Source organism: Aulostomus chinensis, chromosome 14 (assembly GCF_037954235.1).
Source record: "Aulostomus chinensis isolate RoL2024-O1b breed Wild chromosome 14, RoL_Achi_v1.0, whole genome shotgun sequence".
Lineage (NCBI taxonomy): Eukaryota > Metazoa > Chordata > Actinopteri > Syngnathiformes > Aulostomidae > Aulostomus > Aulostomus chinensis.
The window spans coordinates 8,686,917-8,710,621 of record NC_141333.1 but is presented as its reverse complement, the minus strand read 5'-3'; the positions used below and the strand labels follow the sequence as shown (position 1 = coordinate 8,710,621).

Genomic DNA, 23,705 nt, shown 5'->3' with positions numbered 1-23,705 from the left:
CCTTTAAGTATACAGTAATTGTATCCGGTGGTGAGGCCAGATTGTGCCACTTCTTCTATTAAGCGTGTGTGTGTGTGTGTGTGTGTGGGGGGGGGGGGGGGCAATTTATCTGGAAATCACAGCAGGACACAAATGAAGATACCTGTATGATTTCTTAAGTCTTTCTCTGACCTTTGGGCACTTATATTTGAGTACAATTATATCAATCTATTACAAAATATTTCTTTAAGGTTGGAAAAATAAGTGATGTATCAAAACTGAGTAGTTTTGTAAAAGAAGAATGGGTACAAAAGTTGCATTTGACCCTATCGTTTCTTAATCGCGATGCAGTGGAGGTAATAAATGTCAGATTTTTTTATTGTCATGACCAAAATTATCTAGCAACTGTGTGAAGTGTTCTGAACGAATGAAAAATAAAAAAAGATTTTACTCCCAAATAGTATCTAATCATTTATTAACATATTAATCAAAACACACGTAAACTATTTTAAATGGGTTGATGTGAATGATTTAGAGTAATTAATTTTTAAACATGTAACACAAATGATATATTTTAATACAAATAACTTGACATATGTTGATACAATAGAAATATCACCGGTCCAAAATTATACGTGAGATGACAATTTCACGATTTGGAGGATTTAGTTTCTCTGAATGTCGTGCCATATGCAGATATTAGAAGTTTCCTTTTGAGTGTGTGGGCTGCGTCAAACTAATATCAGAGACACCAGCCTTCACATGCCAACACCATCCTGTCCCTAAAACAAGCGGAACCCCACCAGATTTTCCCTACCTGCCATCCTGCAGTGCAGGCAGGACTCTGAAGACTACGGAGATGAAGTTCAGCTGTGATTAACTGCATGAGGATGGCGTCTTCATTTCCTCTTTTGCGTTGCGTTAAAGTCCCGCTAAGACTCTGCTATCTAATCCTGCTGCAGTAGTCAAGAACAGAGGCTCTTTGCGGCGCGATCATCTGTCCCTGAGTCGATCATGATTCCTGGAGTCACAGAGAAGAACACTCTGTCTGCTACTGTAGCAATGATATTTTATGCAATGGTCACACAATCACAGTTGCACTCATCTACTGACGTCAGCTGGTGGTTTAATGTTGTCACTATAATGCCAATCGACCACCTCGCAGGCCTTCAATTATTGCCGGCTCAATGCTCCGCTCAGCGCACTTCTGTTGTTCCACCAAATAAAAGAATACAACACAAAGGATACTATGAAACATACAGCAAGAAGATACAGATGGAAAACCAGCTGGCCGAGCTTGTAGACGCAGTGGGATTTCTGTTGAGGTATGTTTGTTGTAGGAACAGAACAAGTAACTCGAAGCAGAGGCGTCCTGCGGTTCACTGGCTTGAGGCGTCAAGCATGAATTATCAACATTTTAGGATCAAGTCCAGTGAGCAGCTGCTCTCTCATGTTCCCACGTCACCATTTCCTGTCAATCTTCAACTGAGGTCAAAAGCTGTCATTGACAAAACTGTAGATTCCTGTAATTCTCATTTGGTCTGAATCATTTTATGACGCTAGATCATGAATACTAGATCATCATAACAATGTGTCAGTGAATCTTTTATATAGACATTATGTTTTCAACATCTCTTAGCACACCCAAAGGAAAAGGACACCCCGGAGAAGAAACCTGGGGTGATGTATGACATCATCGTGGTCTCGCATCTAACAGCTGTGGGAATACTGTATTAATGAAATGGTGCTCACCCTGCATGAGAAACCAAATGAATGTCATCAGCTGTCTGAGAATAAAACCAGTCACAGCATGGGGTCAGCGGTCACTGATGAGGAGGAGGAAGAACACATCTGACATCAGAGACATCTTTGAACATGGACAGCGGTTTTGTCTTCCCCAATACATGATTGCTTAGGACCGTAGTTCCAAACTCCAGCCAGATGATAACAACAGAGCCATCTCCATGACAACGGGGCAAAAACAGTCCAAGACTGTAGGAAGCGGTTGAACTATTTTAGCTGATAAACATCACTCCTGGCTCTTAGATATTTCCCTTTGCCAGCCTTTGGCACAAAAGCAACAAAGTTCCCTTCAAACATTTAGTAGAAATGGAATGATCGTCTCATAATGCTAATCTTACAAGATCATCAATTAATGAGGTCAAATCTCTGCAACACTTGCAGTTTTAAGAATTGTGATTGCTGAAGTTGAGCAGGAAAAGAAATCCTTACTTTCAGGTTACACTCTATACAGCTCCTCTCAGTGACGAGACACTTACATTTAATGGATACAAACTATTCGTTCAGAAGAATGAATACTACTCTTGAGGATGGGGCGGCCCAGTAGTGCTGAACACTCAACAGAACCTACTCAGAATTCTCAATTGTCACTCATATCTGGGGTAAGCTTAAAAATACAAGAGACAGGGACAAAAAATAAATACATTAAAAGTCTAACACGCTGCGGGTGGATCATCAGACTGCCGACACAGTCTGTGACCGTCACATCTGATAATCACATCTGACTCACTCTCTTAACTTTCAGTGCCCTGGCAGACCTGACATGGCTCTGCAGTTACATTATGTCACAACATGCTGGCAGCTTTCAGTGACCTTTGACCTTAGGGAAAGTGAGCTGTGCGTCATGTCTCAGTGTGATGACATGGGCTGAGGCCCAGAGGGCTAAGTAACCTGCTGTGACCCCATCAAAGGTCAGATGCAGATTGCTGAACAGGCTGGAGAGATGGGACACAGAAAAAGTTAGCTGATGCCTGCATGTGTGACACTGCACTTAGATGTTGGCATTGGTTGTTAAATATCTGCATTCAGCAAGTCACTGTCCAGCTCTTATGGGAAGAAGGTTTCATTCTAGGTAGAGCAACAAAAACACAATGCTGATAGGACATTGAATTTTTTTCTTAATTATTCATCTAAATGTGAATGTCTTGTAAAATAATCTTTGTTTAAAATCAAATATGCATCTCATGCTGTTCATGGCCGCTGCGGTCACTGCTGCTGCCAGCAAGTTAGTCAGTCAGTTACTCAGTCCACCAGTTGCAGGAACCTATTTCACTGCTGTCCAACATCAGACTTGGCTTGTGGCACATTTTACATGGCTAATTACATTTGTTAAATCATACAGAAGTTGGAACTAAAAAGCCAACTTTGAGCTTTACACTGGAAAGGTTTCTGTTAGTAAATTAACATTAAGCAGAGTTTTATTAAAATACAAATTCAAAGAGGACACGAATCACATACAGAGGACATTTCAAAACTTGACTGATTTCCCCAATTTACTTTGAGCAAATCCCCTCTTACCTCACTAAAGGTTGCTTTCCCTAATTTTGCCGTGAGTTCATTTAAAAAAACCCATCACTATTGATTTCCAGGCAGCCGACACAGAGGGAGGGGTGGCTTCACAAACTGAAACGCCAACAATCACATCGACATAACAGCTGTGGATTCCTCTTAAGTATACTACACCCTATTGAAAAGGTAGGTTTCAAGATGAGTAATGCTTTTCATGCCTCATCTTATCTGCCCTCTATCTTAAAAAAGCAGCATCTATTTTTGCGTCATTTTAGGTGATAGAAGTAGAATTCATTCTGCTGGGGAGGATGTAGGCTGATTGGCTATTGTGTATTGCAGCTTTTAAGTATTCTATTTTCTAATGGCTTGAAAATGGTAAATGTAGTTGCTATGAATGGGGAAAAAAATCTTGCTACAGGTTGGGGCTAAGCCCCAAATGTTTACATCACCTGGCTCCGCCCTTGTTTTTTGTTTTTTTTTGTAGCTCTTATATTATCATCCCTTTCTTAATGTAGGAGTCAATATCATGACGTGGTGAGTAAGTCTTGGCAATCAGCAGCAGCAGCATCATCATCACGTATATCACTGACTTTACTGATGGAAAGCGCAATCATGAAGGAAATACAGGACGACTACGACACAGTTAAGGTATCCTAAAAAAAAACGTCCTTTGGAATGTGTGTGTCTGTGTTTGTGTTCAGCACTCATTGCCCGTGGAGTCATTTGAGAAAACTGAGAAGAAATGAAATAACCTTATCAGTAGTTAAGGAAAAGGGAACTAACTGAAACATTACGACTGCCACATTTGCACACACTGTAACAAAATATCTGGACTGATGCACTTGAATGTCTGTTTGCCAAAACTAACTGTAAAACCACAACCTTTATGATGTAACGCGATGACGATTGGAGCACTATGTTTCCGTCTAGGAATTAATGGAAACTACACAGGGTGCGGGGTTAAAGGGGTTTAGACAATTATAGTCTGCTGCTTTTTCACTTAGTTATTACACACATGTGGTCCATCCATCAGGCCTATAAATACAGTTGACTCTGCCTTCATTAGCCGTATCCCTTTGAAGGCTTTTTTACTGGTTGGCTGACATTATAAGATACTATCCCCTCCTTGCCCAAATGGGCTGACGCTGTCATTACTCTCTCGAAGGCTGACTGCAAAATTAGTCATATTTCCTTTTGTGACTCTTAAGACAGCAGCTGCTTTTGGGTATAATCATTTACATGAGGATTGGTATTCCCAGCCAGACAGAACCAACACTTAAATGGACCCTAAAAGATCAACAGGCTTGCTCTTCATATTTCACACCAAATCTATAAGAAGCATGTTAAAAAATTGTGGTGTCCCACCTGAGTTCAAATAATTTCATTCCAAAATTATGATATACACATGACTCCAAAGAAGCTGCCTCTGTAGCTTCATACACCTGACAAAATTCAGAAATCATTTCAAGGAAAGAAGCTTATTTCACTGTGGGAATACTGGTGAGAAAAAAAATCATCCTAGATTGTGCTGATAAAATCAGAAAAATAGAAAATTAAGATGTCCCGAATGTGAATGAAAACAAAGCAGTAACATCAAAAAAAGGAAGATTTTAAGATATAATGCCGGGATGTGAGAGGATGTCATCAATGCGCTGAGGTCACTTTAACTCTGAGTAACACTTGCGTTGAGAGTTCACGATAGGAATATCATTAGTAGATACAAATACAAGGTTAGTGCAGACATTAGCAACGCAACACAAACACACACACACTAGGAATTAGTGTAACTGAATGTTTGTCAAAAGGCAAATTAAGAAGTAAGACCAGTACCATGACTTACATACTACAGAGGTTATGCATGAATCATGTTTTGTGGAGAAAGCGAACAAAAAAGAAAGTAATAATTTCATCAATTTAAATCAGCCCCCAATCATTTTTCTGCAGTTGAATGTTTGAGCCTAACTGAGTAGAATGGTGCATGTGCAGAATTTGACACGATTGTTTTCACATTCATTTTTACAAGACTAATTTCTTCTGTGCTCAATAAAGAAAAAACATTTTAAGAGGCAGGGCTAAGAGCATGAGACATCTGTTTTCCTCAGGTAAACTTGTGGAAAGAAAAAAATATTGCACACTCACAACATTTCTAAGGAGGGAAAAGGAGAAGATGAGTAATTCAATATTTATTCATCTCTATTTTGTGCAACACAGATGCATTATTTTGCATTTATACCATAGTAGGCCTACATGCGTGGAAGAATCTTTCCATGACAGGGAGTGTAGCTGCTAGTGCTTCATAATAAAACATGTAAGAGTAAAAACAGGTTGAAAACTAAAACAGACATATAACACATTGGCCTGACAATCAATTTATGCAATATGCTGACAAACATTAGAAATGAAATGAGAGGTAAGACCGTCCTGACAGTATTGCTTTCCTCTTTTAATTGTAAATATTGCAGTTAAGACTAATCATGATAAAAATCTTTACAACTCTCTACTGGGGGCCTTTTCTTTGACATAAAATGTCAAATGATGTGACAACATAGCTGTATTAAAACTACGTTTCCCCTACCGTCTTCGTTTCTGGACGATGTCGATGGGCCGGTTGACGGCGCACGGAGATCCGCAGATATTCCCGTTACGCACTTTGAAGTAGCGATCCTGGACTGAGGGGGACAGGTACACACAGTTATTCGGTAAACTCATCTTTCGGATTGTTCTGAACTCCTTTCTGATTGTTCTCAACTAATCTTCCCCTTCCTCCTTCCCCGGGCGCTCCATTGCTCCTCGGTTCTTGTGCGCTCTCTCATTTCCCTTCGCACCGCACCGGGTTTCCATTGACGCATGGACGGACGGGGGAAAACCCTCCTCGGCGTGTTTCAGCGGCATACCCACAGTCAGAAACATGGAATGAGTGAAGAAACGATGAGGGGATCAAGGCACTGCGGGTTTTAAAGAGTCATTTCCTTTTCCTCAGTGACTGTTTCATGCGGTTTTGGAGAGATGAACGCGGAGAGTAAAAGACTGGAGGAGCGCGAGGCGGTTCGTTTCAAATCCTAATTGAGGAGCTCAAGTCTCTTCTGAGGGTACACTCCTCCCTCACTTGGTCTCTCGATTTGTCTCCTCCTTCTAGGCACATGGACGGAGTGACTCGAACTATATGTGTGTGTGTGTGTGTGTGTGTGTGTGTGTGTGTGTGTGTGTGTGTGTGTGAGAGAGTGAGTATGTGTGTGTGTGTGTGTGTGTGTGGTTGTAGCAGCTGCATAACCAGAGTGTGTGCAGTGAGTTTTTGACAAGTGAGGAATCATGTGGTGTATTTGTGAAGGTATGCACGTCTCTGCTGGTGAAGGATACAAGTCCTCCAAACCACACGGCTATGTAAGCTGTTTATGCTGACCCTCTGCCACGACCCATTTTTAGCACGGTCTGGTTAGATTTAGGCACAAAAACACTTGGGTTAGGAAAAGATCCCGGTTTGGGTCCGAATGATCACGGCTTAGATGGAATATGGAAGCCAGCGCTCACCGCTGGCAACAAAATCCACAGCCATCAGAGAGTAGCCTCCACATGTCTCCTGCACCCCTCACTTACACATGAATATAGATCACGTTTTTACCATCTGAGTATGTATCAAAGGGGAGCGTAGTACACACACACACACACACACACACAGTTGCATGTCGTATATGTACTGTATGTGGTTGACAAATAATAGGAACAACCTGAATAAATGAGAGAAGAGACAGGGTGACAATGCCCCATTCATAGAGCATGAGTGGTCAGTGAATGGCATGACTGTGAACATGATGACAATCACATGCTGTGGCCTTCACATTCACCACATCTCACTGCAACTGGCACATATAGGAGAGGTTGGACATGTTAACACAGCTCTCTCCACCGCCATCATCTAAAAACCTGATAATATTTAGATCTTGCATGAAGCAGCTCATGTATAAACTGCTGTGAAAATATCACTTCTGGTTTCCACTAAGTGGTGCTTTCCCTCTCTCAATCACGTCTTTCCGAGATTCAAATTTAGAGATTAAGTAAACAGTATTTTAAGCACAAACACATCCAAGTTAATTCTGAACATATTCGAAGTATTTTCCTTTTGACTCTGTTGTCTGATATGTCTGATAGTCGCCAGGTCAACAACTCATCATCCTCTCGGGCCATCTACTTTTATGCTTCAGGGGTGCTGATAAGGCAGCTGTCACCAACATCTCAAAAGTTTGGTGTGTCCCGTTCTTCACTTGGTTAAATTTGTGGTGCTAGCATTTATGTATCCAGCGAGGGACCGTCTCTTATGGGGGAATCTCTCTGAGGCAGCGTTTGAATATGTTAACAGCAGAGACTCTGGAGACACAGCCAAAAAGAACACACACAAAAAAAACCCCTGCCACATTAAAAGACATATGCTTTTGATTTTCCATTTCATGTATTTTAATTTGAACATTACAAATGATTTATCTTTGTTTACAACTGCCCCTGATGGTGCACATACTCATGCAAGCTGCAGTGTGGTCCCGCAACAGAGTGATGGACTCACTGGACCTGATGATCTCACTAACTGACCAGCGAGCTGCTGTCGCCATCACAGGCAAATATTTGTCTTTTGAGACACAGGGCGGGCAGCTGTGTCGGACGTGTCGGCAGGCACATAGGAGAGGAGGGAAGAGAAGTTGGTGGTGGTGGGGGGACCTCAAAAACTGAAACCTAGCAGAAACAGTGCTCACGGGGAGGATGTGGTTGTCAGGACCGTAAAGCCTTATCTGAAATGTGCCTTTACTCAAGTCTGCCTGACCTGACCACATCACTGCTGACCGCCAAGCTCTGATAAAGGGCTGGATTTCAATGTCAATTTCAGATATTTTCAATATGTTCATACTGTGTACAAAATGTTTTGTACATCAGTTATTTATCGATGTAATCTACAACTGAATGCCTGCTAAGATGTCAGGCAACCTGTGATTCCTATTTTTCAAATAGTATTAGTAACAGTACAGTATGTAGGGAGTGAAATTAAAGGTACACGTCAACTTTTTATTAATATGTTACTTTGCGATCGGGCAGAACCAGACAGGAAGATAGATCTCTATCTTCTGTTTATGCATTAGAAACCCACAGAGAACTAGGAGCTAGCTTAGCACAATGAATGATAGTGAGTAGTTAGTACACCTCTGTCAAAGGTAATCAAACACACTTTTCTCCTCAATAGTACTTCCCTGCATTATGATAATATAGTTGTGAATAACATTCATTATGAAACAACACTTTTAAATGCTGACAAGAGATATTGTATTTTTAGAATCCGACACAGTGTTTGAACAACTTTTCTGACCAAAACCCAACAAGAAGAGGGGTATTTATCTCTGGCTCCAAGACATTGGCCTGTTCCTGGAAGTGCCAAGTTCCTTTAACAGTCTCCAGAATATAAAGAATATTCAAGGCTGTAGGGCAAATACTTTTCTGTGTTTGTTGAGACAAAAACAAGCTCACTTCCTTGCTCAAATGAAATGATCCCTCCACCATTACCAGTTTATCAAACTATTATCCTGAAATATGCTGTACACTGACTTTCTCACTTTCAGCAGACTCAAAACTTATATTCCATGCATGCAAGCATGCACGCACACATACACGCGCACGGGCCCCCAACATGATCCCTGAGGGATGCAGTCATTCTCCATGTCAGTCAATAAACACACCTGTTAGGACACTAAGGCCACTATAGTAATCTTGCCAGAATAAAGTTCACTTATTGCTCCTTTTGAATCTGAGGGTCCTTTCATATATTGTCCCTTTAAGTAAACCAGAACTCGGTCCTCTTTAAAGGGATCCAAATTGGATCTCCGTGATCCGTTTCAGCCAAGAGGTAGTGAATGCTGACAAATCTGTCAGAGTTTGCTGGGATGGCTGGAAGGGACCAAGTGTGAAAACACCCTGAGATACAGGTTCTGATTCAACTTTCCAGGATTCTGACATGTCTTTCTGGGAAAGTGGAATACAGTATGAATCCAGTATTTGGAACAGACCCTAGAATCCTCTCACGCCTAAGACAGGTGATAAATAAGGGGAAAACCTGAGAAAGTGACTGGAGAAACAGGAGGGATCACTGGTGGTTCGGTGAGTATGAACATGATGTGAATCATATGTTTTAGCCTCCGCAGCCATCAGATCTCCACCCAACTATGGGAGGACTGGGGAACAAACCGTCAGACAGCTCTTTCTCCCCTCCATCATGAAAACACTAACTTGCGATTAATTCAGTTGAAAACTCCCAGCTGGTTGGAGTTACTCTTACGGTTGAAGATTAACTGGAAATGAAAAAAAATCACAACTGTAAAAAAAACAGTCACATACAGCCTGCCACCCGTTGCCGCTCCTACTTTCTTGCACCACGCTTTCTTTCCTTCCTTCTCAGAAGCAAAACCAACCATTAAACTCATCATGTTGTGGTTCTTGATATCATCTTCAGATGCTTAATACCTTGTCCTCCTGCTGTAATCGACAAAGTAGAACCCCTACTACCCCTCCCACTAACGTCCTCCTGGCTTCTTGTGCAACATGCTTGTGAAACAGATGCTGGCGTGGATGTGTGCTGAGAATGAGGTGTTTGTGAGGCCACTGTGTAACCGATCCACCGGCCAAATGGCTTCAAGGGCCCAGCTGCCTGATGGCTCCTATGACATTAACTCTGCTAATGAGAATAAGATGTGAGGGAGGAGCATAATGTATGTGTGTTTGTGTGTTTTGGAGCGTTCAAGAATGTATGAGAATCAGTAGTAATTGTACACTGATATGTAATAATAAAGTTACGTTGACTATTTAATCAGATATGAAATATCAAGCATGCCGCCTGACATGATGGAAGTAATGAAACCAGGCGGGTTTTATATAATAATTCATTTAAAGGGGTAGGTCCACATTCCTTCAACCCAGATGTCTATTAAAAAAAATGTCTGTGCTATATAACCCTGATTACACAACCTCACTGAGCTTGAGAGCTGATGAATTTGCATTCCCACTGAATAGAAACAAAGTACGATGAGACAATGGGGCTCCAGGCTCCAAAGAAAGAATAGATCTCCTTTTCTGAAAACAGGAAGTTCATAATATAGTGAGACATGTTTATACTCAATGTTCCACTCAGAGACTTAGTATGCTGTCTTCCACTCTACATTGACGGTATTACCAAAATGCTTTCCAAAATAACAGCCTACGTGACAGACTATATTGATTTGTGGCAGTTCTCTGATCCATTAAAGCTAAGTTGTCAAGTATGTGAGTTTCCTATCATTACAAGGTCTAAAAAATAGTTTATTCTGTTAAAATAAATTGTTTATTAAACTGTTTAACAATGTTAATAATTAGCATCATATATTTAAATCTTTAAACATGACAGTCTAGGTCGTAATACCGTGGACATATCCTTTGTTAGTTTTAACTGTTACTTAATCATTTGTTTAAAAGAACAAAGAATATGAATATAACTGCACAAGTAAATAGGGTGTGACTGCCTTTAAAAGCTGGCAGAACTTCAATTGTGGGTTTGCTGTATTATTGGAGGGAATTTATTACAACAAATCAGAGGCTGTGTTGCACCACCTTCTGGAGAATAGCGGGAGTTACCACAGAGGGACAACCATCAAGTTAGAAGCTGCTTTACCCTGCTAAAGACCAGCACATAAAAAAAGTCTGTGTGGTGTTTGGGTTTGAATGACAATCTGCATCGAATAGATAAAGTGAACACCATCCTTGTCTGTAAAATGTCCCCACCCCTACTGAAGGACCTGGAAACTGGATAAATCAGAGAGTTCTACAGTTTTCTGATCATTCTTCATTGGCTGGGAACTGTGGACATGGATCACATGCACAGGGACAGAAATAACTACTCAAATTGGGATCTGAAGAATGTAAGTAAATATAATTCAGCATCCTGTGTGTGAGCAATAACAAGAAACGCATAGCTTTGAAAAATTTGATTTCACCCAGTCATAACTCAATTCATGGGCAATAGGCCTGTAGAACATTGCAGGTGCATACATGGACAGAAATATTCCAAAATTAAATATTATTCACAAGTAGAGCAATCGTCTGAATAAGACACTGCAATGTAAACAGCATTCTCTAACAATGACTAGAATAAAGTCACAGCTGAAGAATGCAATAATCAAGACATAACAGCTCTTCCCATTAAGTCTGTCAGCATATATTCACCTTAATCACACAACAAAGTCCTGCTGGATTTTCACAGCATTTAGCAACACATGTGGCAGTCTAACTACTTTACCATGCAAGGTCCAGCTTCCAGGGAGTGAAGCAAATTCAGCTGCACAATGTAAGTTATTATTAGCTAGAAAACACTCAAAATATACCATGATTCAAACATAACAAATATGGTTTTGTGTCCAGATGGAAACCTAAAACGCAGCAATGTAATGTCAACATGTGTTTTCAGTCAATCTCTTTTGGCTCTATAGCAACAACATAGGAATATGAACGGATCATTCTATGATCTTAATCCTTAAATATCTTTAATCAAAATATTGTCTGATTAAGAATCAACTGAGTGGACAAATTATTGGTGTCCATGTAAGTGTGCTGAGGAACCTAATGAAACACACTGGCATCACAAGTCTGGTGCCTGTTGCTTATTATTCTCCTCTACCACCCACAAAACACACAACCTGGAGGTTAACAGACTGTGTTTTGTGTTATTTTAGCGGGTATTGTCCTTTGATTTGGTTCTTTCTTTGGCTTTAATCTTTATTTGCTCAAGATTAGTGGACTGGGCAAGCTTCAGCAGTTTCAATACCCCGATTGATATTAACTGAGTTCACTTAAGTTAAGCTGAGGTCAGAAAATATTGATAGTCCAGTAAACACAGAATGTTCCTGAAAATGATTGAGTAACCAGCAGAGGTCACTGTGTGCCTTTAAACTTCCATACTCACACACAACCACAGATGACCAAGACAAGAAACACATTTTATCCCAAACTAATTTCTTTCACTCAACATCTTAACTATATTTCAACAGGAGCAAAACTCTCTCCCCTTGTTTTTCAGCACTCATAACCCAAACTTTTCTACAGGCAGCAAAGTATCTACAGGGATTCTCTGCTGGAACAATAAATATGGATTCGGGGACTAGTGGCTCTGGGAGTGTGTGTGCATGTGTGTATACACGAGAAACAAGAAACACATGTCCCATTCACGTGTAACGCGCAGCCAGGCTGGCGGGGCTGAGGAACTATTCCAGGCTCGGGGGGTTTATTTTGGGGGTCTGCTGAATTATTGTTGACCCCCGTTATCACTCCTGCGCCACTTGGACTGGCCGCGGCTGCTGGGTCAGAGAAAGTCTCTTGCTGGGAGTACAAAAGCTGATAAGATGAGACTCATATGGAGCTCCCTCACAGCAATTTATAAAACGTAAAAAGGTTGTAAACAAAAGTGCTGTTGAGGATATACAGGCATCAGTGTTTGGTCTGCCAGGGTCCCTCAGAGTTAGCAACTTTATTTCACACATTTGTATCTGTCTAATCCATGACAACTCAAAACCTGCTCACAAAAAGGTTGGGCTGCTCTGTTATAGCAAAAAAAAAAAAGAGTCATGATTGTGATCATTTCTTGACAGTATTGAGATCATTTAACATGATTTATCCTTGACTTTGGAAACATCATGCTCACTTGTTTCTCCTCTGAAAGCGTGATATCAAAATGATTAAGCTGAATTAAACAAGCCAGAGCCTGACTGAGAGTAACTTTGTATATACAATATATGCAAAGGCCATTCATGTTTTGATAATACTCTTTGTATAAGAGGGAAGATACTGCTTTTTTTTTTTTATTTTTAGAGTGCTTGTCCACTTTACTGTAGCTGGACAGAAGTGCTGTTTGCGTTCCAACAACGTTTTATGTGATGAGTTAATGAGGTCAAAATCTGTAGAACGTGAGGTTTCGTGGTCTGAGCTGTAGCACTGGTTGGTTAGCACTTTAGCAACCTCTTCATACTGGAATGGTTTTAATGGCAGCAAATGTAGAATCTGGCTTTGTTTTAGAAAATAAATTAGCTATAGCATGTTTTTTTTTTTTTATAAAACATTAAACTAAACAATTAATTACATTAATAAATAATTTGTCTCAGCCAATATCGCATTAGAAAATGTTATTTCTTGAAAAGTTGATATACTACTCAGCTTTATTAAAAACATATTAAACAGTCAGACGGAATGTAGAAAACTGCACACATTTGTGTAACCAGGATTACATGAATCCTTTGGTCATTTTGACATCAGTAACAACAGGCAATACACTCCCTCCTCTAAGGTTTCAATAACAGTAAGAAGCATTTACACAATTCTCACAGTAAAGTGCATTATTGACAGATCAAACCACTCATAAGAATGTGAGCAGTACTGTTTGATCATCTATTTTTTAGCTGCTTATGCAAAAAACGTAAAGATGGTCTAACACAGATCTCAGCACTCAGTCAGCTACATTTGTCTCTGGGTCACTGAGCTGAGAAAGTCTCTGGGAAAGGTTCAGTAAAAACAGGAAGTCTCTTGCTAGAAACTGCTCAAAAGCTCTTGGGTAAAAAGCCAAAAAAATTTAAAAAAAAAGAAAAAGAAAAGACAACAACACTGCAAAAAGAGAACAACCTAATCACATACTGATGTCCACTCACAATGTGCTAAGTAGCTCAAGCCAACAATGTGGATCTATACTACCATTTTTGCAGTTCACATCGTACAACGTATGTTATCAATGTCTATGAGATAAGTGTCACAGGCATTTTTGAGATTATTTGGGTAGGATATTTGAACAATGCATCTGTATCTCAAATAATTCATTCATCAGAACACCAATAGACCAAATTCATCTCCGTTTACCTCGTCAACACAATTGGTAATTTTGATGAAGACTCAAATTAATCTGACAGGGACTCCATATTAGGGAAATGCTCAAAATTATACTGAAAAAAGAGATACCATGTGTTCATCCATCTTTAACTTCAAATGATAAATTGTGCCATGATACATCCATCTAAAGTTGTTTGAACTTGACACCCCCCCCCCACACACACAGAGTATACACTATGCTTGTGAATAATCACAAAATGTATAGTGTATTTTCAATTCCATACATTTTTTTCCCCACAACTAGATCAAGCCTTTGAAAATAGTGTAAAAATGGATATAATAACCTTAAAAATATTGCTGGAAAAGTTATATCAATAAAATGTGTTCATTTTCAAACATCAAGTGAAAAAAAACTCATCATCACACAGTAAAAGCAGTATACTGTATGAATTATCAACAATAAACATGAGTGGAGCACCAAGTGCCTGCTCTACCGAGAAGATATCTTCTACAGCTACATTATTTCTTGTCTTCTTCTGAAAACCATACAGTGAAACTAGTAAGTGAAACAGGTAAGTGAGCCATGTGTAACTTTGTCTCACAGGCTGTAGAGCACTCCCTCTCATGAATAGGAGAACCGAAAGGATGCATACTTTAACAACCTACCCCAGCCAGGAGTGTCTGCGACCAGGTCCGAAACCTGCTGGCGTCCCTTTCCTTGCAAATTTGAGATCTTTGTTCATTGCTCCCTGAAGTCAGACTCATATGACACCGTTGAAAATAACCAGCGCATCTGAACCAAGGCTGGAATAGAATTTCTTGATCTTTACAACTTAGCCTGTTATTTTCACCCTTGAACCAGCGGGGGGGTGTGGATTAACTCCATGAGGTTTTGTTCTTCGATAAACCAAAACATGGGAAGACTCCAGGTGAACAAAAAAATAACAAAAGAAGTATAGATAGGTTGTATCGAGTTAATCCACAGAGCCTCGGGAAGCAGGGAAAAAAATGTTGAGGAATGTTGCAGAGTTGATCCCCAGAAGTCCCAGGCAAGCCTATACAAGAGTAACTGGAGTGTGATATTCAATTAGTCTGTCCAGGAGGAGGAAGCAGAAAGGAAGCTGTTGTGCATGGAGATTCAGCTATAACGAATTTGTCACTGTTGTCTCTCTTCAACCATTCGTTTATTCCTGTAAATTCCAAACCTAATCTAAGACGTGACATCGAGAACATTTATAAACGAATCATGTCCATAACAAATTAAAAAAAATAAAAAATACAACAGTAGTTGCTTTGTTACTGTACTCCTCTGTCAGTCTCTTGCTCTGTTTCCAATAAAGGTAAAGAGTTGAGTTGCTGCTACTGCAGGGTAGCGTCAGCGAGGATTGACCTCTTCCTCCAGCAGTGTGAGAGCTTGCAGGGTCCCCTGAGGTCACTGCGGGGGCTAAGGACAGCCCACTACGTCCGCGGGAGCTGTCAAGGAGTCTGTATTTTACAGGGTATCCAATGCCAGGGCAAACATGTAAGAGTGTAGGCATCAAGTTACCGGTTGATTCTCTTTTAAGCTACACTTTTCCATATACATGGCAAAGCCAAACACCAGAGGACATTTGTAGTGTTCCAACTTAGAATACGGAGATCTGACTCTCATGTGTGACTGGTGGGTGGTTTTTTTATGTCTGGTATAGCTGGTTTGGCCCAGCCTTTGTGGAGACATGAGACCAACGGGCCGCCTGACCAAACATCCTCCTCTACCTGCCCTGTAGCTACAGAATTACAGGGGGATACTGTTGGTGCTGCATGGGCAGGGTGCAAGGGGGGGGTTGGTAAGGAGAGTTTAAGCTGCTACACAAAGGAGCCAAACACAAACAATTTACTCAAATTATTTATGGCACACTGTGAATTATGGTGACTGTTTGTCAAACACTGCATAAAAAGTTCAAATCAAGCAGGAAAAGTTAATTTCTACTACCAGAGCCTGCCAGAGTGAGAGGGGTGCTAGAAGAAGTGGATAACGACACATTTCACAGCTTCACTGCTCTCATTAACTTTTCACACATTATGATAGCAAGTAAAACATGAACGGTGCCACCACAGCCAAAGGAGAAATGAGTCAGAAGTCAGAGGTGAGATTACACCCCAAGCAAACACACACACACACACACACACACACACACACACACACACACACACACACACACACACACACACACACACACACACACACACACACACACCTTCTATCTAACTAACTAATTGCGCAATAAAGCAGTATAGCCAGCATTCTAACTTCCAACCATGAGTGTTAGAACAGGGTGTCGTGTGAAAATGGCCTTTGGTTCAAGATCTACCTTCAAGACAAAGACCATTTTGTGACAATTAGTAGCTGTGGCTAAATCAATGTAGATTTTCTGACCTCTGTTATATAATCTTAATGATCTCCTTTTAGCTGGAATTACTCAAAATGCATGCTTTCATATCACATGTGCGCAGGCAAATATAATTGTGCCAACAAATAAGCACAGTTCAATAGACCAGTCATTTGGGAACAGAGCGAAAGTTCTTCAAACTGAAAAGAAGCTTGATGACATAATATTCCATCTTGTAAATATTGGTGCCTTCCTAGATTCAAATTTAAATGTCAGTGGCCACATCAAATAACAAATTTTATCAGCCTCCTGCCATCTTAAAAATATCTTAAATATAAAAGATTTGATGTTCAGACATGTCATGGGGGAACTTGTCTATGCTTTAACAGGCTGGAATACTGTGGTGGATTGTTCACAGGTCAGTCTAGACACCAGTCAGACAGCCTGCAGCTGCCAGGCTGAGACCCAAGACCAAAAGAACACATCATGGTTCCAGTTCTCAGAGCACAGCAATGGTTAACAGCTCCTTACTGAATCAACTTCAAGACTTCATTGGTTGACCATAAACAACTCATCAAGTTTAAGGTCGACAATTATAATCAGTAGATCTCCTGACTCTAATCTCACAGAGCTCCCAGGTCGGCTGATTTGGGATTACTGACTCTTTCTAGTGTCAGAACTGCCTTTAGCAGCTATGCTGCTCAAATGTGGAACAAATTGCTAGAAGAGCAGAGACCTGAGACAATAACGACTACTGTCACATTCTAGCTGAGGACCTGTGTACCACTGCTTTTAGTGTACTTGCTGCAGGGAGAATACATTACTGGGTATTAGGTGACTGATGAGAGCCCCGGCTCTTCCAGAGACTGTGTCCTTGAACAAGACATTCAACCCCACTTGCTCTGGATATGCTGGTTGGTGCCTTGTACGCCCATTTGCTTGTTCAATTGATTTTGTAATAATCTTTTTTTGAATGTGCATTTGATTGTATCATTTACCAAATCACAACTGAAGCACTTTTGTGCTTCCTATGGACTTTTCCTTAATTAAGTCTAAATTCTTGCTTGTGTTGTACGTCGCTTTGGACAAAAGCGTCTGCTAAATGAAATTGTAGAATTGTAGAATTTACATGTCTGTGGGTCTTTGTTTGCATTTGTGTATTTAGTCTACGTTTTTGTGTTGTTGTTTTTATTCTGTTTTGTCTGCTCTGTTAGCCTCACTTTAAATTCACAGACTCTAAAATCACAGATTCTGCTCTTGATAAGTACACTTGTTGCATGGCAACAGTCAAAGCCACATCAACCACTTTCCTGTGTACCTACAGTAATAAACACTGTCAAACTATTAAGAGGATGCTCATGCTGAACAGATTTGGTACAGTAAAACTGGGCTGTCACATGGTGGATATATCCGACATACTTTATCATTACAATAAAATGAGGTAATGCTAGTACAGAAATATCCAAGTTATGAGCTTGACATATCTAATGTTTATCAAATTACTGTATTATTTATGTTTTACACCCACATGCAGAGGTATCTAACTTACAACCTTCCTTCTCTGCATTTAGTAACCAGACAGGCAGGAATATTCACATGACTAAAGATGCTCTAAAGTACAGATTTGCATGCATTTTCAAAATAGCATGATGAAAAAAAATCAACATAAAGAGGTAGTTTCTGAACTGACAGATTGGATTTTACGTCATTGGTGCTCTTTATCCTCCCCAATTATATCTTTTTATCAATTATATCATTTCACCTTTTTAAATAACACACCACAGTTTTTCCCCTTGTTAACTGAATGCCAAACTATGATAGGATTAGTTTTCTGCTGAATATTAAGAGAATAACAGCCTATGTTCTAATCATCACAAATGATAACAGCATTCTTTTTTTAGTGCAAATTTCAAGAATAAAATAATTGTCAGATTTAACTTGACCTTTGACTATGAAGCTTTTGTCTTCACTTCACAGTTTAAAAAGAAACTTGAAAGGGCTTGAGCATAAACTGGATTAATGAGCAGAAAAGGAAGAAGACGCAAAGGTGGGTATAGTGTCTATCCCAGGCTCAATCATTTAATCGAAGTAATTATATTAGAAATGGCACAGTACATCATACTCAAACATTAACATTCCTCTGGGTTCCAAAGGTTCTTAAGCACCTCTGTTTCGTCTTTACTGTGTTTATATGGGCGTCATATGAAATTAACAAGATTTATAATGAAATTCACAGTATAAACACAATATTACTGCAGCAAAACGGTTGCTATCTCATTAAAGAGATCTCATCAGCCCAACGATGACAGCATGTTGATGATATCAAATGACCAAGATCACTCTTGAGATAGCTGAGAGAAACGCCACTTTTTCCACAATAATGTCATCTTCAGAATAAGCAGGTGTCTGTAAAAATATCTCATCAAAATAGATTTGAAAAATTCCTACAAATTACTGAATTAATCAGTTGCTTACACACCTAAGGGTGGAGTAAACCCTCAACAAACCTGATAAGTATATTTTATGTATTTTTCTAAAGCAGACTAGTGTTCTTCAAGGACAGTCCTTCCTTGATTAACTTACAGGTCATCGGTGGTCAGATGGATATTTATTTCACCATTCTATTACCTGCCAGACTGCCTTTATCTGTTGACAAATGATGCGTCCCAGAATTCTAAATATATTTCTAATCATTTCAATTATTAGTACACCTATTTGGACAACCTGAAAATTGTAATCAGCTTTACAATCTGTTCTGACGTGAAGAGGACACATGCTGCCTGTTTTCAGCCTTGAGATACGAAAAGAAGGTGAAGCTTTTGCCGTTAACTTTGTTAACTGTGGTGGGGTATACTGAATCCCTCTGAATTCAGCTTTGTTGTTCCAAAACAGCCACCTCAGGACTTTTTGACTTTTGCCAGGCCTCCTGAATGCAAGGTTGAACACCTAAGGCACAACACAACGCCTGCGCTTTCATGGCAGGAACAAGGGGGTCTATTGAGATGACACCATTCCTGACATCAACAAAATCATGATTTCCCACAGTTACTTACTCATTAGACAATGGCTCTTTTTTGCCTCAGCAAACCCATGATACATAGTTTGATCTGAAAATGCAGCCTCTGCAACTCTGTGATAAACCTCCTTAACTATCAGCCTCTGAAGGCGATGCAAGTACACAAAGTTTATACAAATGTGTTTGGGCCATTGCCAAAAAGCCTCAGAGGGTGACCTCTCTGAGCTGCATGCTGTGAGCTCTCTTTGTAAACAAACCCAAACACCCCTCCCCCCCCAAAAAAGACATGAAACTGTTTTGACAGTACCTGGGTGTGTGTGCCAGGGTAAAGCGTCTTTGCAGGGCTATGCTACGGTTCACCAGCAGCTTGCGGAAAAGCAGGGGTGAATGATGGGGAGAGATGCGAGGAGAACCACAAGGGGACATCCTGGGGGATCCACAAGGCGAGCCAGACATGGACTGTGTTTTCAGTTTGATGGGCTGAGTGCTGCTGAGTGATGAGGAACCAGCCTCCTCAGAGCTATCCCAGGGCACCTCACTCATGCTCTTGTGCAAGGGTTCAATGTCTTACGTTGATCTCTTGTGCAGCCGTCTTGACTTTGACAGGTAGTCCAGGTGGTCCATCTCAAAACAGCAGCATTAAGTTCCTTAAGGGAATTCTTAAAGCAACTCTGAAGTTTGTCCTAGAGTGAAGCAAAGCATGCTAGCAGGTACTTGTGGAAGTCTGGATTTCACTAATCTACTTATATTTCACGACATGAGAACCTTCATTATCTTTCTTAAGAGAGCCATCTGAAAGCTCTGTTGATGGGCACAGGCACGAGTGCAGGAAAAGAGCCCTCCCCTCTGCACTAAGCTCTGTTTACATAGCACTGAGCCCTGCCTAAATATGGCAAGGCCTGAATTATAGAGTCGTCAGCTCGTACCATGGGCTTTCAGTAGCAACGTCCAGTACTCCTTTCATGCAGGAGGAAACTTGCAATGGCAAAGCACACCAGTTTACATCTGCCTCCTTCTTCAGCCCATCAATACACAAACATTAACAGTGATTACAGCTCTGCCTGTGCAGACAAATACCAGAGCTGGTTTACGTCAAGAGTAGGCAGCCAAGATAGATTTTCATGACGCTGGTCAGTGGGGCCCCATTGTCTAAAAGCAGAGCCAGCTTCAGATAAAAGATAACAAGAACCCTGGAAATGTCACTTAAACTTTTACTTGTATCTCAAGTGAATAGTGCTTTCCCAGTGGAGCTTAGACAGGGATAGAAAAACACATCAAGCAGAGTTCCATCTTTGACCCCAATCACTGCTTCCCAAAACAAAACTTGAGAACTAAAATCATGTTGTTAAATATTCCCCTTTTGTAAGGCAACACAAATTTCTCCTATATTACATAAATTCAGATCAATACACCTCAAATACCTTTATATTCCATATGTATTCCTGCAATTCATCAAACTGACAAGCTGGAACTATGTTTAATTTTAAGCTTTTAAGAGATCCTAAAGCAATAAACATAATTTTAAGCATAACCTTTGGATGAAAAAAAATATTTTGACCCCATCCAGTCAATGGAGGCTCGTAGACCAGGTTGAATAGGTTTTTTGGCCAACTGTCCAGGCGCTTGGCTAAGACCTTGGCAAGAACCTGTTGATGTACAACATAATGGATCTTTCTTTAGATCAAGGCCTGTTTCAAAGTACGAGAAACAGAGCATAAGGGGAATATTTCTTTACAAATTGTTTTAGATTACAAAGAAAAAGAAATTAATAAGATTCAGAGGGCATATTTTTTCAGACATCAAAATGTCAGCACTTTTAAAGGAGTTTAATAACAATCAGGGTAATCACTTCATTCTCATGTATAATGTATGTCACTGCAGGTGGCAGCTCCTTGACAAGCTCGCCGTGCTAATAATACGCCTGCCATATCGCCACAATCTGAATATTAAATATGGATTTCAAGACAAGATCTGTTGCCTCATCAGTGGATATAACATTCAATTTCAGTTTGCTGCTTTAAATGTAACTTATTAAGTATTTCTGATTCTTCTATCACTTGAGTTAGGCGACTCTTAAATCAGGTGGCTCTGGTCTTTTTGACCATGTTGAATTGGATACAATGCACACAACAAATCAGAATTCCACAACACAGAGCAGCTTTAAGATTTAAACAAATAATGACTGAGGAATTGTAAAAACATCGTTCTTACTCTCGAGTTTGCTTTTTCCTGAACCTAAAGTCATATAAAATAGCTGTCACATAACAGCCATGTGACACATAATCGGACCAATAATTACAGTCATGTCTGCATTGGCATTTAAGCCATTAACATATTTAGATAAATATAGAAGGAGGTTCAAAACATATTATTCATTTTCCATAGTGTAGCTTTGCATCCATATTAATTACATTATACTAGAGAGAGAGAAGCTCTTCGGTCTGAGGGCCCAATTGCCAAAGTACTGATTTAACTCAGGAAGCGTCAGGAGGGATCACTGCATTTAGCTCACCAACAAAAACACAGCTGTTGTCTAAACTGCTGCCAAATGTGGCCAGCAGATGGTGCCCACACACAAACACTATCATGAGTATGTCACAACGGCAGAAGCCCAGGACCACAAAATGTCAAATCATCCTGTGGGGTTTTGGCTGCAAGAAAATCAACTTTAGAAAATTGGGGTTCTGACATTTGGTGAAACATTGATCCAAAAACCTGAAAGCATCAGAGGTGTATTTCCAGGAAAGGCAGCCCCAGTACTGGAGTTTCTCACTCTGGAAATGATCCACATCACCAGCTAACACTACTAGGGCTGTATGAGGGGTTGGCTGAGTGGGTGAAGATAAAATTTTTTTTTTTTTTTTTTAAAAACATGACAAATAAAGACTGTGTGTGCCAAGTCAATCACACTGTTGCCATTATGAGTTAATGAGGAGAAAAGACAAGGGGCTGAATCCCATTTACATGACTAATGCCAGGATATGTGGAAGTATTTATTGAAGTGAGTCACATACTGTTCCTCCTCCCACCACCAGGAACATATCAAGCACAAACACAAAAGAATACAACTACAGCCGGTTGATCTAAGACACACACACACACACACACACACACACACACACACACACACACACACACACACACACACTAAAGACAATCCTGTGTTAAAAACCTTTTATATTTAACAGTATGCAAAATGCTTTATTGGCAAAAGATGTGGAGGTGTGACACTGTTTATCAAGGATGTAATAACAAAAAGGATGGAAATAACCTAACGACATACTCACTTTCTTTTAATCAACACGCTCCTCTCCTCTCAGAAGCAAAGAGGAGCTCCAACTGAACGCCACTTTCTCAAGGCTATGATTTTAATAGATTTCCTTCTAACGTGTCTGTATTTTCACCAGCTTCTCTAATGAAGAAGCCTTCAAGTGCTTTGTGAGGATGCAGCGGGGGTGTTTTATGCTTCCACAGTACGTGATTATATATTTAGGGGCTTGTTTGAATTTCAAGGGGTTCTAGGCAGCACAAAACAATGAAATTTCAAAAAAGTGATTTCAAGGACCAACCGTAAACTGAGAAGGACAAAACAAATAGAGCATCATGAATAATGTACTCAGAATTCTCATAGCTTATCAGTGATGCTTGGTTTTATATAGCAACACATAGTGACAAATAATCGTTGACAAAAAATAAGTCAATAAAAGCATCATTAGACTAGAATGTACATGTACAGAGTGCTAAAGTAGCCACCACCAAGTGATGCAACTGACGAATACTAAACCTTATCAGCAGCATCACTGTGGACCAGCTGGTGCCTTGTTTTCCCGCAGAATGATGGATTATAGCAGGCCAACCTGGTCATCGCACAATTGTGGTTTTATACCTCATCACTACATTCAGTATCAGTTTGGAGATGGTGTGAATATTTCTGACATAGATGGTAGTGCTGCTGTATTTAAAAATATTATGAAACTATTGTTATTTATCTTAATATAGATGAAAGGTATGCCATTACTTTGTTGAAAATAAACTGTGAATAGTCTTAAAACAGAGCAAAATTTTGAAATCTTACAATTCCAGAGTGGCCAGAGTTCTTGTGGCCAAAAACAACCAACAACAACAACAAGCACTAGGCTAAACTATTATTTCCACCTAGGGGA

General features: G+C 40.1%; 1 protein-coding gene across 4 annotated transcripts in view; it reads right to left on the bottom strand.

Moving 5' to 3' along the window:
* Window positions 1-23,705, bottom strand: part of pde4cb (phosphodiesterase 4C, cAMP-specific b) — an 82,090-nt gene that overhangs the window by 25,658 nt on the left and 32,727 nt on the right. The window contains exon 1 of one of the 4 annotated variants that reach the window (XM_086225457.1): window positions 797-1,014. The exons of the other annotated variants lie outside the window; for them this stretch is intronic. The gene's annotated coding sequence lies outside the window, so the exon portion shown is untranslated. Of the gene's footprint in view, window positions 1-796; window positions 1,015-23,705 lie in introns of those variants that run through there. 4 annotated transcript variants of the gene reach the window in all.